Genomic DNA, 16,283 nt, shown 5'->3' with positions numbered 1-16,283 from the left:
AAATATGCTGCCATAGATATCTCCTTTCAGTTTACAACTTTTTCTTTTTAGAAAAACCTATCCAAAGAAAGAAAAGCCAGTTCCCATTTTCGATATTTAAATGGGAGCTGTAATTATGCTCTGTGACCTGCCTGTCAAGGGGTCATTCAAGGTAGATGGACATAAACATTAGGTACACTTGTGATTTCTTACATTTAGCCATTCAGAACATTTATATCTTGAATAATTACTTAACATATTTAATACCGAGTGCAGATTTAAGTAATATTCTTTGATGGAAGCCGAACTTTTGAGTGTCTGGCACCCACATAGTGAGAGTCATGTTGCAAACAAGAACAAACTTGAACTAGAATGTGGCGGCCATCTTTGAACTCAAGTATATTAAGGCACTTAGGCCCATATTTATACTTTTTTAGCGCCGTTTTTGTGCCGCTTTTTGACGCAAAAACGGCGCGAACTTAAAAATACAATTGTATTTTGTACATTTGCGCCGCTTTTGCATCACAAAATGGCGCAAATGCGGTGCCGAAAAAGTATAAATATGGGCCTTAACTTGGAGAACTTTGCTTCACAAAAGCCGTTTTTGTCTGCTTGGCTCTTGCTCAGTTTCTCTGTTTGAAGACTGCATTGTGCTATGATCATCTCTGGAAACTCCTCTTTGCGGTATCAGCTCAATTTGTTCAGTAGAATTGATTGTAGTGGGAAAGCTGCAATCTGTGTCTGTATAGACTTGGACATTTCATAAAGAGTGGTATTGTTTCACGACTGACTCTATTGAACTAAGGTTACGTTTTCTGATGAACAGTGACACTTTCCCATTCCCCATAAAGACTTTGACTCACATACTTGATTTGGTTTTCTGAACATATTATAAACCTCACTAAAGGTGTCCACAATAGGATTATACAAGAGGTTAATGTCATCAAGGATTGTTTCAAGTAACAGACCATGTATGAGGTGTGCCCACATTTTGAGGGTGACAGTGCCTATGACCAATGTACACAGTGCGGTGAGGCCCAAGCTCCAGGATGCCCCCTCAGCACAGTGATCTGGCCGGAGAGCTCCTTAGTCAGTCTGGAGGGGGCCTCTCCATGTAGCTTTCAAGAAGGCCCACTCAAGTTTTGTTATGCCACTAGTGTCAGGGGCAGGGCAGAGCCTCTGTTGAATGCCTGCCACTCTTGAGAACCTTTCTGCATTTTGTTTCTAGGCAACAGTGCGCCCCTTTGTTACCAGAACCAGTCGAACATTGGTAAGGAGAGGTGGGTGAGAGGAGGAGGGAGCAGCCAGATCAGCAGGCTTTTGGTAACTTTTGCATCACCCATAGCAAAGGTCTTTTTTCTGTCAAGAGGAATTTTGCATTTCAAATGTATGCAGAAGTGCCGTGGTAGGGCAGTGTTTTGCGAAGTGCCTCGTTACTACTTCGAAGCTCAGGTGAGCGGGGCACCATTCCCTGGGCCTCGAAGGACTGGATCAGGCTACAAGGTCCAAGCGTGGGACCCCCCTTCCCTGGGCCTAGTAACCATCATGTAGTGCTGCATGTTATTTCATAAAAGTCGATTGCAGAATTGGACTTTTTTGCCATTCCTTGAATAAGGCCTCTTTGTGGCCTTTAAAATGTGTGCGTTTTGAAGAATGGAAAGTACAGTTTTGGAAAGTACTAAAACTTGTGAAATATCTGTGGTGGGTATCAAGCAGTGGCTTATTGTATGCAGCGGCCGGTATATAATTTCTGGTCACTTGCAATCACAAGTCTTTCTGTCGCTTGACATTTGGTGGTGAGTCAGAGACCTGTAACTATTCCTTCGTTCCAAAAGATTAACCTATTCCCACGCACGCAGGAACACACAAAGGTACAGCCAGTCAATCAGAAATGACTACATGCTCATCCCATGAAATAACTGTAGACAAAATGAGGGGTTGGAAGGAATGAGGAGAAAGAAGGCATGTTCTTCCATCAGGCAGAGTCAAGCTGATGAAACAGCTGCATTTGGGGCATTTAGAAATGTTGACTTACAAAGGAGCGCTGATTGAGTGATATGTTTTGATGTGCCCTTTACCAACACTTGACTCTCGTGCTGCACAACATTTGCAGTTAGATGCAAGGCACAGCTGGATCTCTGAGCTATGGAATATGTAATATAAATGGTGCATTGTTTTGGAGTTTGAGCACCACATAAATAGGGCCACTAGAATTATGTAATTGTGCAGCCATTTTGATTTTCCCATACTTATAGATTTGCTGCAGTTGCCACACAATGCATCATCTGCTCACAATCTGCAGAGTTTACCAAAAAAGTGTTTCTAGCTCTAAAGGTTCAAAAGTTACTAAAAATGCGGCGACACATCTTGCCGTGCCATGTAAGACCCATTGCATAGCTGAACTGGTCAGTTTACTGTTTCTTTTAGTATATTTTGGTATTAAAATCCTACTGATGAGGTGCAACCAATACCCAGAAAGTGTTAACAAGCTTAAAAATGATGTAATAATAAAGTAGTACTGTTACAAATTGTGAAGGGAGGAAGCGAGATACTTGTAAAGTGCAGAAATGATACCTGCGGCACTTCCTCTGAGCGGGATTGCTGCAGGAACAGGATAAACTGAATTGAAGATCCAAGCCTTTATTGAAATCTTACAGATTTTGTAGGCCCCGGGCAAAACCTATTTTGGGAGCCCCTGTTCACAACAGCTTTGAATTTATGATCCAATTTTATCTTTTTCATGCCCTTTTTGGCCAAGTCACCGACAGCGCACAGCAACACTGTCCAAATTCTAAATGTGTTCACATCTAATAATCAGCGACATTGATGTGTGCGTAATAGTAAGATATAGTTGTGTACAAGGAAAGCCACCATGATAGAGAATCCACCTTTTTAGCTTTTACAACATCACTTCAAGGGCAAAGCCACCATTGTTTATAGAAGGTTTCACTTGCCAACCAAAGATTAAAGTAAACAAATACAGGAAAGTCCTGTTACAAATAAAGGTATACAATTTTGTTTAAAGTCTTGTTTCGTAGCAGTACCAGCCTTTGCAGCCAGCAGGTTTCTCTTTCAGACGTAGCATCCCTCCTTGCAGCGTTCCATCAGGCTGCAAGGTCCAGGCGTGGGGCCCCTTCCCTGGGTCTTGTAGCCGTTATGTAGTGCTACGAGGCCCAGGACAAGTGGGCCTCCTTTCCTGAGCCTTGCAGTTAGGGTTGCCACCTGGTCGGTTTTCTACCGGCACCACCGGTATTTTGATCTCTTACCGGCACAAAAGTAAACAAAGCTACCTAAAACCAGTATTTTTTTTAGCCCTTATCTGTACATAATTTAAACAGCAAATATAAATAGAAAGCACTTTTAAATGTGTTCTCAGGTGGTTTTAATGATCTATGTCTATTCATTAAACAAATACAGAAAAGTCATTTTACAAATGAATGTGTACAATTTAGTTTGAAATCCTATTTAGTAATACGTACCAGCTTTTGTAGCGTCTTAAAACAACAAGAAGTGCCCGGTATTTTTCTCCTTGGAAGTTGGCAACCCTCCTTGCAGCGCTCCATCAGGCTGCAAGGTCCAGGTGCGTGGCCCCCTTCCCTGGGCCTTGTAGCCATTATGTAGTCCTCTGAGGCCTAGGGAAGGTGGCCCTTCTCCTTTGCCTCGCAGCGCTACACTATGGAACTGGGAACCAGGTTCAAGTCCTGTCATCGGTTCAACATCCTTTGATTCTTGCAAATCACATAAATCCCTATATCTGAAAAAAATATTCTGACCTTTCTTAATGTAACGTGTGCCCGTGTAAAGTGTCCCAAAGACTTTGGACTGATTTAAAACACGAAATACAGTGTATCAACTCATGTCCTGGCACTGCTGTTTCTACAGCCCATGCCGAGTGGTGGCTGGGAAACTCAGTGGAGTATTTAATTTCTGTGTACATGTATGATGTAGGCAGTGGAGATATATTCTCATAATACAGGTGTGGGAGGTGCTGCAGCACCCCCACAACAACTGTGCTAATAACTCTGCTACACTTCCAAAATGAATGGGCGATAAGATGCATTTACATTTTGCTTTTATCTTGTCACATTTGCTGTGTGTTGAAAGGCAAAGGTCAAATATCATACTGGTCATTTTGACATTGACATTCTTTAACACAGACTGCCAATGTCGCGCCCGCCAAATGACCACCAGTGTTGGCAGTCTTCAGACTGCCATTTTATGGCTACTGGCTGCTCTCCGCCACTATTAGGCGGGGAAGCAGCCATACTGGGGGTCGGTGGTCTGGTGGAGGTTGCTCCACCACCACCGGCACGTCACCACAACACCGCCCGCCGTATAACATCACTGTAAACGGTGTGGCGGTGTGCGTGAATGAGGGTTTGTGTGAATGGAGGGGGTTGGGGGGTGTTGTGTGTTTATGTGTGCTTGTTTGAATGTGTGTATGTGGGGCGTGGGGAGTGTTGTGGTCGTGTGTGCATGTGTTTGTGAATGAGTGTGCATGTATGTGTGCATGTATGTGTGATGTGTGCCTGCGTGGATGAACTGGGGCGGCGGTTCAGAATGGGGATCAGGGGTTCAGAATGGGGATCGGGGAGGCGGGTGGTTTCAGAATGGGGATTGGGGGGAAGTGAGGTTCGTTATGGGGATCGGGGGAGGTGGTGTCACTGCTTGGGGGGTGGCGGGCTTCTGATGGGGTCAGGGTGGGGGGAGGGTCCTTCATGAAGGGAGGGTAGGGGAGTCCTGCAGTGGCGACAGGAATGAGTATTCCTGTCGCCAGTATCGTTACCGCCAGGGATTCCGTGGCGGCGCTGCCGCCACACACTCCCTGGAGGTAAGGATGCTGAAAATACCGCAGGCGGTGTTAGGTAGACCACCAGGTCGAAGGTGGACAACCTTCGGCCAGGCGGTCCTACCCCCTGGTGGTACAGGTGGTTCACTTCCGTTGTCATGATTTGGCAGTCCTGCACTGCCACGCTGTCATCGGTCTATCCACCACCGCCAGCGTGGCAGAGCAGGACTGCCAGGGTCATAAGGAACCCCTATGTCTTCAGATGAATTGCTGCTCATTTTGCGATTGGTGTTTACATTTCTTTCTCTTGAGTGCAAAGTGAGAGGGTTTGTAAGTTGAACTATGTGAGAATCTTACTGGTGAGGAAAGGCTATAGTATGATTTTTTTTTTCAATCACACAATAAAATTTAAATAAATAAAAATGAGCTCAGAGGAGTGAGAACAGGGCTGCATGGAGGTTGGCTGATGGTCACTAAGGGGCCAGCAATGCCAAGTTTCGAAGGACCGTACATGGTATGCTGCTCCAATCCATTTTTTTCCTGTGATTTCTGGCACATGTAGTCATGTTTATTCCATGAGAAAACAGGACTAAAAATCCCATAATTTAAAAGAAATCTGGATTGGAGCAGCGCATCATGAATGGGCCTGGGTAACTTGGCAGCTGTGAGGACCTTGAAAATATTTATGGGTGTTACTAAAGAGCATCTTAAGAACTCTGATGGCTTTACTAAGGATTTGAGGACTGACTACACTGGTTCATAGCCAGACATTTTAACAATTTTAACTTAGTCTGGGAAAAGCTGGGTGTGTTGGCTACACTATGGATTTTGGGGCAGGACCCCCGTTATTCTAGGACTGCTTCATGTTTCACATGTCTTCCTTACTATACTTCCGTAGGAGTATTAACTTTTTTCTCGATTTTGATTTGATGTATTTTTTCCATGTAACATATCAATATTTTACTGTGCATACTTTGAACCAATGTGCCTATAGTTATCTGTGTGAGCGCAGGTTGTTGGAGGGTGATTATAGCATGCCATGACTGAGAGTTTTGGAGTGGAGACTATGGGTAGTGCGAGGTTCTCACACAGTCTGCAAGCGGGTCATAAGGGTGTTTGGAATACTACCTATGGGGCTGTCTAGGTTGAAACATTCTTGCAGTAAATGTTTACATTGGCCTCTTTCTTTTGCTGTAGAACTCACCTTATATGTATGTCAAACTATACCTGTTGAGAAGGAGCAATCTCATTAACAGTGGATCCAGTTACTTGCAGATTACGCTTATATTGCTGATGTTGGAGTAAGTGCCTGCAGATCAAGTATAGATCTGTGGAGAAAGTCCCTACATATGTTGAAGAATCTTCCTCAAACTGAAGCCTCTTTATTTTTCAGTTGTTTTCTTTATTTTTTTTATTGAGTTGGTCATGATCGAAAGAAGTATGTTTTGAATAAAATGCACAGTATTATTAAATTGGGTGATAGCAACATATATTGTCCACAGTGTTTAAACATTATGGAGGTATTATGGGAGTCAATCTCAAGTATGTTTTAGATTGAGCTGGGTAAATAATATTTATTGGTAAGCAGTATGAGACAGGATATCAGATAAAAGATTAACTTTTCATGCTTTGAGTGTCTATTGAAATAGAATCCTAATCATTTTTCGTGATAGGTATATTGTATATTTGAAAAATCTACACATACTGTATGTTCCCATTTTTGTATATAAAATGGTATTCCATTTTACATTTATGCTGCAGGTGCAAGCTTTTCAACGTAAGGAAAATGGCTAACCGTGACCGCATCATTGGACGGGGCTATTCCTCGGTTGCATTCAAGAGGAAAAGGAGGCAGGAACAGATTGAAGAAGATAAAAGTCAGCAGGAAGCATTACTTACGTTTATGAGAAGAGGGATGCACAATGAAAAGGAAAGTAACCTCAACACAGCAGTCTTCCATTTCCAAAATCATGAGCCACAGAACCCGCAGGTCCAGCACCAAGCACCCACTGCCACAAGTGTACTCATTCAGTACAACAATAAAGAGGTGAAGAGCATCCTGGGTCAAGATCATAAATACATCACTACTACCACAGCCAGTATAGTCTCCAATTTCGAGAATAGTGATCAGGAACATGTGCAGCAACTTACAAAAGGACCAGTATCACGGTTGCAAGAACAGGAATGGAGGACCAGCAGCTAAAAAAAGCCTGTGACGCTTCCAACCTTGAAGGAGAGGTACAAAGGAGCTTGGGGAGACAACAGCAAGTTAAGGTCACAGTTAATATGCCATCTGGATATTGTAGTCACGGAGTAAAGAACCAGCATGGCCAGCGACTGGACACTGTAAAAGTGGTGAAAATTGATAGCTATGAAACTACTAGCAAAGCTACAGGAATGTTTTTCCATGAAATTGATGATGACCCGCGGAAATGGCCTACTACTCAAGATAATAAAATAGGTTGCCATATAGTAGAAAGAGGACCTACCCAGGCTGGAAGTAATGCATGTGATTATTTCCAACATGACTCTCAAAATCGATCCTTCAATCCTTCTTATTTCAAAAGGGAAATGAGTAACGGGCAGCAAATTAACCGGCAGTGGCTTGTTTACTCAATGTACAAAAATGCCATATTTTGTTTCTGCTGCAAATATTTACCATTTCTTCCACTAACACTCAGCTTGGGAGCAGCGGTTTGTCTGACTGGCACCATCTTGGGCAGCGTTTATATGAACTTGAAAATTCTCAGGAGCACTTAAAAAAATTAGGAAGTGAAAGGAGCTTGAACTGCGACTACAGAAGGAATGTACTATTCATAACCAAAACCTTGCTTAAATCCAGTAGAAGAGGATGCATTTGCAAAATATCTTGGAGAGGCTCCTAGCAATTACACATTACTTAGCAGAATGTAACTTGGCATTCCGGGGCAGTGTTGACAAGCTGGACCAATGTCACAATGGCAACCTTTTTGGACCTGTACAACCTTTAGACAAATTTTAGTCAGTTATGACGGAACATGTTCATATACATTACCTTGGCAAACCCATTCAGAATCAATTGATTGAGCTGATTCCTGAGATGGTTCTCGAAGAAATCCTCCTCCGTGTCTGAAAAGCCAAATATCACTCAGTGCTCCTTGACTGTACTCCTGATCTGAGTCATACAGAACAAATTACATAACATTTATTGTGAGATTTGTCAGTTCTACAAATGGATGTATGACTATGGAGGAACATTCCATTGGATAAATTCCCCTGGAAGAGCAAACTGGACAAGCTCTTACTGATGCAGTTTGCACAAGATGAAGGCACTGAATGTCCTCCTTACTGGTTGTCATAGGCAAAGTCATGACAATGGTGCAAATATGCGTGGACAATACAGTGGAGTGCAAGCTTGAATCTTAAAAGAGAACAGACGGGCACCTTTCACAAATGGAACCTGGTCGTGGGAGATGCAGCTTCATCTACATATGCTGCCAACTTCTTTGGCATTATTCAAAAACTTCATTTATTGTTCTCTGCATCAACAAAAAGGTGAAATGTATTAACTGAAGCTGGAAGGTCCCTTTACCTCAAAAGCCTCACTGCTACTCAATGAGAATGCTGTCTGGAAAGCGTCAGTTGTCCAATATCAGATGAGCCTAATACATGAAGCACTTCTGCAGGTGACTGAAATGGATAAAGATGTGAAAACCAGAAGCAACAGAGCTTGTAGCATAGGAATACACGCTATGTTTGGTCATATTATATTTTAATGAGAATCAACACGGTCAGTAAACTGAAGCATAGTGAGAACATGCAGCTTGATCTAGCTATGAAACACTTCTAGGAACTACTTGTATTCTTAAAAAAGTATTGCCATGGGGGATTTAGAGCTGCATTGAATTCAGAAAATGAACTTGCAGATAAATTGGAAATTCCAAAAGAATTCAAATGTGATTGATGGATATCCAAGGAAAAAAAAGGGTTGGATATGAGGGAGCTGACACGCCAATAAAGGACCCAAAAGAGCAATTTCCCATCCAGTTTGTCAATGATGTTATTGATACAACAATTATGTGCTTTGCCAGACGATTTGAGCAGCTGAAAAATCACCAAAAGCAATTTGGCTTTCTTTATCTTTATAATATTTCCAGCTTAAAAGACATTTTCAACACCTGCTTGGTCATGACTTTGTGGATGTGGATTTGCATGGGCCCCTCCCATGCATCTTACTGCAGATAATTAGATGGTTGTCATAAATAAGTGTAGAAGTACCTACATAATAGCATGACCATGGAATACAGAGTGGCACCTGCACATGGAAAAATACACCAATCATGCAATTGTGACGGGGTTCTGAATTATAATCTGTACATCTAACATGCCTTTTTACTGCCACAAAATGCTCATCTTTTCAACCTTCCAGAAGTGAAGCTACCATTGCTTGATTGTGATAACACCAGTCTTTTGCAGGACTGCTATAGTTCTAAAAAGTCATTATCGGAACTTTACAGCTAAGCTATCTTATCTTTTGGAGACACTTCCAGGACCTCTCGGCATTGCTAGTAATGTTTTGGGCTAATTATTTCAGTGTGTATATGTATGAATAGCAGGAAACTTTATAAAGCATGGCTGGCTTATATTCAAGATTCCTAATTCGTAATTAATGATTGCACACCCTTAGTTATGATAAAGTGAAACTACATATCCCACCACTTTTACATCTCTATCTGAAAAAGCAGGACTTGTTAACAGGTGCACTTCTGATGTTCCCGCTGAAGATGGCATTTAGGAATGGTTACCTCTGGGTTGGGTAGGTATTAGTGCCGTGGAAACTCTTTCAAGTTTTTCGAGAGGCTGGTAATTTGATGGCAGGTTCAGTCACAGGAGGGCATTCTAATGGAGTTTTTGATCTGACTGCCATACTTCCTATGATGATATTTGCTTAAACAAACTATGTTAAGGGAATTAAACGTGCTCCTTGCCAAGTTTTGATGGTGTACATTATGAGCATTAGTGACTGTATTACGTGATGTTGAAAACACCAACTTTTAGACCCAAATCGAGTAGAACATTTGGAAATTATCAAATTGCTCAACACTCCCAGACAATGGCAAATGTAGAGATAAAAGCTGGTTTACATATATCAAAGCAGCAATGCACACTGTTGGATATAAAACACAAATTGCATGCCCCTTTTTTTTGGAAACAAAACACAATATTCATAATCATGGTTGTGTTGTTTCCTGACGTATCTCATTGCACAAAATAAATGCAATAACAGTGTTATGGATTGGAATAAATGTGGGTTCCAAATGCCTTTGTATCCAGCAATTTGTTTTCATCTAATAGTTACCATTCTGCAGGGCTTTAAGTGGGCTGGGTCCCTGCGGGTTACAGGCTCAAGAATAATTAATACAGACTTTGAAATGGATTCCCCTTGGACTATATTCATGAGCTTAACTTCACAGTCAAAAAGCACTAATCGGTTTCTGAACAATTAATGAAAATAAAGTTAAGGCAATGTATGTCAGTGATTTAGTTCCTGTTTCTAATTTACATTTTAGTTTGCTAAGAGTGTTAGGCATTTCCAAGGTGCTGCGTTTTCGTGCTTTTTTCGTGTAAGCACATTATTTTGTTTAGTGCGTACTTTGGACTGACACACCTTCATCTTTTTATAATGGCCTATGATAAAAAGCTCTGGAATTCAGGCTGCTGGAAGTTCGCGTTTCTTCGGTGCCTGTCAGTGACTCGAAAAGGTTTTAAGATTGAAGACTACGGAAACATCCAATCCCTGGTCTCTTAGCTCAGGGCAAAGAGCAGTGGTCCTGCTGGCCGGTAGCATTCCGAATTTTGCCAGATTGAGAAAAAACAATTCTGATGTTTCTGAAAAATAGTCGTTTATCCAGTACATACATCTAATTAGCCAATTTATATTCTCTGCCTAGCTTTCTAGACACAGAACATGCTGAATACATTTTCTGTTTCTTCTCAGGGGCAGAAATGATGATTCTGCCAAACGCCAAGGGTCCCACTTATTGTCTGGTGCTGCGCCTCCTGCACAGAAAGAGAGATAGAAAATGAAGGTGAATGGAGAGAGCAATGGAGGGAAAGAGGTAGTAAGGGAGAGGTGAACGTCGGCAGGAGGGATTTAAAATGAGTTTGAACGGGAGAAAAAAAAGCAAGAAGAAAGTTAAAGAGACAGGGTATTAAATTACCCAACAGTCTTGTCCCGAAATGTCCTCACCTCTGTCTGGTTGGTGTTGACATAGGTTTTTTCCAAAAGTGAGCCGCTTCTGACCTGCTGTGGTCTCTCACGGCTGCACAGCCTCTGGCAAAGGCTGCAGCCCCTCCCTTTCTAAACTCGTCACCTTGTGACACTTGGGAAAGGGAGAGGTTGTGGAATAACTGACAAGCAGCCCCAGGAGTACAGGGCTGACACTGTAAACGCCCGGGGCTGCTTAAAAATGTGACGCTTTATCTCGTCATTACTGGGGACCCCACTCCATATTTTGCAATTACCATTCATAATGCTGTGAAATTAGAAGCGCGCAGCCCCTCAGTCCACCAACAGAAACTGACACTGCCCTTAAAGTAGGCCCTAGGTAGCCCCATGGGCAGGGTGCAGTGTATTTAAAAGGTGGGACATGTATTAGTGTGTTTTACATGTCCTGATAGTGAAATACTGCCAAATCTGTTTTTCACTATTGAAAGGCCTATCTCTCCCATACGTTAACATGGGCACTGTCTTTAAATATATTTTAAGTGTAGTTCCACAATGGGAGCAAATAGAGGTGTGGCGTTTGGGGTCTCCGAACTGATAATTTAAAAATACATCTTTTGGTAGAGTTGTTTTTTAGATTGTCTGTTGGAAAATGCCACTTTTAAGCAGTGGGCATTTTCTTGCTTAACCATTCTCCCTGCTTGTGAAATTCACTGTCGGACTGACAGTTAGGCTGTTTGCAAATTCCCCTTAGACAGTGATTCAAAGGGCACTGAGGTGTGTCCTGCATATCCCGATGAGTCTCCTGGGCTATAGTGGGGAGGGAGGAGCTGACACTTGCACCTGAAATGGTTGTGCCTGTCCTCACATAATGCAGTCTTCAACCCCCTGGTGTATGTCTGGGGCCAGGCCTGGTCAAGATAGGATCTTGTAAACAACAGAGGCTTTCCTTTGAAGTTTGCCTACTTCAAAGGCAGGAATGAGTATAAGAATAATACCCAAAACCCCAGACTTTCAGATTACTTCTGGATCCAGAGGAACCTCTGCCAAGGAGAAGAGCTTGATACTTGAGGAGGACCTGCTCCTTTTGCCTGTTGCTTTGCTCTGCTGGCCTGCTGCTACTGCTTCAGCCTGAAGAGGGAAAGGACTGGACTTTGCTTTCTGAAATCCTGCCTGTGAGGTGTCTCCAAGGGCTTGGCCTGAGCTTGCCCCCTATTCTGAAGTCTCAGTGACATCAAAGACTTTATCTGCCAGTGCCTGGGCTCTTCTGCAGAGAGTCCTGACTTGCTAAGTGGTGCCAAATCCAGTCCCTGGGCCCTTAGAAGTGGAAGCTGGTAGCCTGCAGGAGAAAACCCACGCACCGCTGTGTGAGCATCAGAAAAATAAATCGATGCAGCGCCTGTCCCGCGGCTGAGAATTCAACACATCGCCTGTCTCTGCTGGAGAATCGATGCAGTGGCTGCTTTCAATACTTACCCTTCACACAGCATGTCGTAATTTTCCACGCATCGACCCTACATCACCGCAAACACCTGGGACTGCTTGTCCATAAATCGACGCATCCCTTCCCTGCGAGTAAAGAATCGATGCACGACCTCACTTGCGAGTAAGGAATCAACTCATGGATTGCTTTTCTGACGCATGCTCGCCCGTGCAGCTTTTTTTTTACGCATATTAGGTACTTTGTGCTAAAACAACAAATCCATTGATCTCTAGGGATTAAGACTCTTTTTGTTTTAACAATTCATATCTTTGCTCATGTATGTTGGATTTTTGTTGTTTTGTTCTTGTTTAATTTAGATAAATATTGGCTATTTGTCTAAACTGGTGAAGGGTACTTTTGTGGTATTTTCACTGTGTTACTCTGTGTGTTGGTACAAATCCTTTACACATTGCCTCTGAGATAAGCCTGACTGCTTGTGCCAAGCCACCAAGGGGGTGAGCAGGGGTTATCTGAGGTGTGTATCTCCCTTACACTGACTAGAATGAGGGTCCCTACTTGGACAGGGTGTAAACTGACTGCCAACAAGCGACTTGTCCATATTACTGATATCCACATTAGGTCTCTTCTGTGATGTCAAATAAGATCAATAGTCCTCCAGTGTCACTTTCTGTGATGTCACTTTTTGTGATTTCACTTGCAAATTAGAGAGGCCTCATATCTTCCCTTTTGCCCCCAGAAGTCCTAGGACTGGCCTTCTTAGCACAGACAGGCCTGTAAGATTGATGAGTATAGGCACCCTCCTTACCCAGGAATGTTGCACGACTGGAGAAAAAACTGATGGACTCCGCTTAGCTGAGCTTCATTGACTGATATTGTATGATACAGCCAGTTTATAAACTGGGTTTTTTCACATTTTTTTTTGTTCCTGCCTTCCTATAAAAGATCAGACATGCTTCCAGTGGACTGACATGGGTTAAAATATCATTGTGTTGCATGGTCAAAGGATTACATATTGATTCACCAGATATTGTGGGCATAAATCTGAGAGGACATAATGATCATATGGTGAATGTATAAAGTATTTACAACCATTCCCTTTCCTGGAATAAAGAGTCACCTTCACTTGTTTTGTTAGACTAACATTCGTCTAGTCTCAGTGAGAGACAGTTTCTGATGTTAATGGGTGAATTTAATATTATTTTCAAACTTATACATTTCTCACATTGAATTATGGAGGAGGAGGGTGAAGTTAGCGGTACCCCCTGTCTCAAAGATTACCTAATTAAAACGTGCAGAGTGTGTGTCATACAAATCACCTCTTCTACCTTTTTTGCACGGTCCGTAAACATGTAATGGCCATTCAGTTTCAGATAAGGATAAATCATAAACCCTTGTGAGGGGATGTCACTCACATAGAGTGATTATTTCTCATTGTATGTTATGTATTGGAACAAAATGGTGTACTTCATCTAACTCAGAAGTGACAGTGGCCACAACACAATGCATCTTTCTTTGAGGGATGCGTTCACAACTGATACATCTGAGTAAAGTGATAAATGTGCTATTAAACGCTGAATAGGAAACAATCATAGGGCAATTAAATAGCTGAATGTTCTAAGTAATGTGGAGATGCATACTGAAATTTATAATCTCTTTCATTCTGCTGTTCCCTCTTTCGTCCACCTACCAAGTGGTGCCATCACAATAGTAAAGATTCAAACCTCCTTATTCAATTCATTACACCAATGTTTTCCTCCAGGCACCCAGACCCCCCTGCGAGAAAATACCTAGGTCTGTGCGATTGTTTACTAGAGATTGTCGTAAACCGAAAAGTTAATTGATCTTTGCAATTAAATATCATAATTCCACCTTGATATGGGTGGCAAAGGCTAATTATAGTCGGGTGAATTCTAGCAACAGGGATTGGGATGAAGCCATTTGGGCTGAGTCACTTGAGGTTTTTAAAAGGGTGAACACGTCATGCTTCTGGTGCATTATAGCTTATAGCAGCCATGAGGGAAATACTGCAACTGACCACTAGATTCGAGCCAATAAGTTGGTCCAACACCTTCCTAATTTATACTCATCTAAAAGTGACCCGCTTTGTTGGTCACCATATAATCAATCTGCAGTTGATACTGGCTCTATGAATATGCACCAGATACCGAGTAAGCCATTGAATCCTTGAGACCAGAAAAGGCATCTGGACCGGGATAATTGTGATTTTACCAGTCAGATGTTCTAGTCTGAGGCCCATTTATCTACCTTTTGTCCAAAGCCACAGCTCGGGTGGGGGAGGGGTGGGAGGAACACCCCACACTCCTGGCACTGGGCTTTTATTAATATACCTATATAAAAAGGATGATGGATGTGCCACCAGTAACTTCAGGGCGGTTAGTTTATTGGACAACCCGCACAAGATTTCTTGCAGGCAAACTTTGAATGGGCTGGAAGATTGGATGGATGAAACACAAACTTTGTCATCTGTTAAATCTGGCCAGCATGATCAACCAAGCCTTAAGTCTGTTAATAATCCTTTGGAAATACATTAAGATTAGGAAAAAACATCTGTATGTTGCCTTTGTGGACTTGAGGGCAGTATTTGATCTTGTCCCCAGATTTAAGTTGTGGGAGCCCCTCAAATTTATGGGTGTCCTGGCACCATTACTTCCATAAGTTAGAAGGCTCCATAACAACAATTATGCTCATGTCCTTTGGGCTCGGCAGGGAGAGCTAACTGAATGCATTCCTGTCCGCAGAAGTGTGTGTCAGGGATGTATGTTGGCCTCTACATTTTTGTTGTTGTTTATCAATGATGTTAACAATGCACTTTTGGATTTTATTAATGATTTTTAAAGATTAATAGTATAGCAACCCCATCCCTACTCTTTGCTGATGATACAATTCTAATGTCACATACACCCATTGGCCTTCAGAATCTGTTGGACAGGTTTCAAAGTTTTTGTGACTCTAGGGTCTTGAAGTTAACATCTCCAAGACAAAGTACATGGCTAGGAATCCACACAAGACCTTCAGGAAGAGACTGAGGTTGGGTCATATCTGTTTGGACAAAGTATCCACATTTCATTAATTACATATCAGGGGTCAAAAATAGACTATCCTGGACCCCTAATGTTGAAAAGAGTAGAGCTATAATGCTACATAGAGGATTAAAAAGATCCACAGAGCTTCCATAACTAAATATGTGTCTCCTGCACTAGAGATCTATCAAGCTACGGTATAATTACCTGCCCTCTCTGAAGCTGAGATCAAAAACATGAATTTTCTGTCCCTAAGGTAGAATAACGTTGTTAAGATCGCTATTTAACCTACCACAAAGTACTTCCCTGCTGCTGCGGTTATTTTATGATCTGGGTCTGAAGAAAATTTAACAGTCAGATCTTTGTTATTTTGGGTAAGATTGTTGGCAACAGCTTAGTTTTCCCCTTACAGGGATGGCTTAGTGGAGACCTTAAGTTTGGATCTGACTGGTACTTGTTCCTGGCTTTGCCATGTAAGGGTCTGGTTGGGCACCCTAGGGCTTGATACGACATAGTCTGGCCCCCTTCTACATCCTTGCCAGGCCAAACTGAAAGAGTTATATTGGGATCATATTGTGGGCCCTGGCCACAAGAACGCCCTAGGGGCAGTCTAATAGAAACGTTCTTGGAAGTTAAACCATTTCCATTTAGCTATACACAATTAACCACGCATACATCCTATACCTGCACAACATACACAACACACAAGCTACTATCACACACAATACACAACAACCAACACCCACTCACTTCACAGCACCTACACCTCATCACTAATGGTTCCTACCACCTGTTTTGTTACACTACCTCACCGTATTTACCACC

At 42.3% G+C, this 16,283-nt stretch overlaps 1 long non-coding RNA gene across 1 annotated transcript in view; it reads left to right on the top strand.

The window, feature by feature from the left end:
- LOC138259902 (uncharacterized) overlaps positions 1 to 10,063 on the top strand; it is a 162,679-nt gene extending 152,616 nt beyond the window's left edge. Inside the window, exon 3 of the long non-coding RNA XR_011198773.1 lies at positions 6,530 to 10,063. This is a non-coding gene — a long non-coding RNA (uncharacterized lncRNA). The remainder of the gene's footprint in view (positions 1 to 6,529) is intronic.
- The last annotated feature ends 6,220 nt before the right edge of the window (positions 10,064 to 16,283 follow it).

The sequence above is a fragment of the Pleurodeles waltl genome, chromosome 9 (assembly GCF_031143425.1).
Source record: "Pleurodeles waltl isolate 20211129_DDA chromosome 9, aPleWal1.hap1.20221129, whole genome shotgun sequence".
NCBI lineage: Eukaryota > Metazoa > Chordata > Amphibia > Caudata > Salamandridae > Pleurodeles > Pleurodeles waltl.
This window is presented reverse-complemented; position numbering and strand designations above follow the sequence as displayed.